Here is a 1,368-nt window from a genome sequence, read left to right on the forward strand (position 1 = left end):
CGCGCGACTCGGGGTCGCCCAACCCGAAATTGGCGCATCGGGATTCCTCTCCCCGACACAGTCTGCCCCTGGCCAGGGGACAGGCCGACACGGGCCTTCGGTGGCCGACAGCCACGCTTCGGGGACGAGCAACCCGAATTTGGCCTGACACGGCAGATTCGCCTCGTCTCGGGCTAGCCGACCCCGATTTTCTAAATTCGGGTTAGCGGACCCCGACGGTGTATTATTTCTGTAATAAGCCAAAAACGAATATTATTTCTGGAATTAATATTAAAAAGTGTATTATTTAAAAAAAATTCGCGCGGGATCGCTGCTGACCTCCACCGGCCGGGTTGGAGGAGGAAGATGGACCGTGGTTCCCAGCCATGGCGGCGGCGTGGGGGCCGGCCGTTCCGGCTTTCATGGTGGTGGTCCTAGGGTTCTTCTTTCGCGAAGATGAAGACGTTCCGGATGCCGATCTTTCTTCATCTAGCCGGAGTGATGAGTTCCGGAAGGCTCTGACAGCGAATGGAACAGTGCATCTTTTGCCTGGAGTTCACATGATCGGGTGGTATTCGGTCGCGCACACTCATGCTTTTATTCCGACCGTTTGGTTCCGGAGGGAGCGGCGCGAAGCTCTGTTCTGTGTTGAAATCAAGAGACTTTTGGTCCATGGTGAAGTCAGAAGCAGAGAATTTCATGAAGGCGGGATTGGGGGATTAGCTAAAGAAGGTTCAAGTCTCCGCAATTTTGAGGAACTTGCTTGGTGTTCCGGGATTCGCAGCACTGGTATGAAAGTGGGGGCGGCAGCACAGGTGAAGTTCAGAGTCCTACCTTTCAGGGTGAAAACCCAAGGTCTGGCCTTAACTGGTTGTGCCTGGTAATGACCTTGTTGGAGGCATTGTTTTGAGAGCGGGGACAATCTTCAGGGTGAAAACCTAAGATCTTTGATCGGGCGACGACGACGCTGGTGCACCGTTCCCTTCTTGGAGGCGTCGCTTTTGGAGAGTCTGTATTTCAGGTGTTGTCTAGGGGGTGGATGTATTACTGTTGCTAGGCCTGGGATACTCTAGCGGGACTTTTCTTTCTTAGTTTTCTTTATCTTTTTTGGTTGTGTACATCGGTACTGTCATTAGGGTGTTGCGTTGTTGCAGAGGCTGGATGTAATTGGTATCTTTTGATATTAATATATTCCCTTTATCGAAAAAAATACTCGAACAGGACATAGGAGACTGCTTTTTCTTTCCTCTCTGTCGGCTAATCATATGGGGGTGGCTGGCTCTGTTCCCCATGCCTTGTGTTACTTGGTTAGTAAGCAAGCCATGCGTTTTCTTTTCTTTCATCAATAAGCTAAGCTTGAGTTGCGACTTGTCAAAAGGCTCCTCCTGA

This window comes from Lolium perenne, chromosome 6 (assembly GCF_019359855.2).
Source record: "Lolium perenne isolate Kyuss_39 chromosome 6, Kyuss_2.0, whole genome shotgun sequence".
NCBI lineage: Eukaryota > Viridiplantae > Streptophyta > Magnoliopsida > Poales > Poaceae > Lolium > Lolium perenne.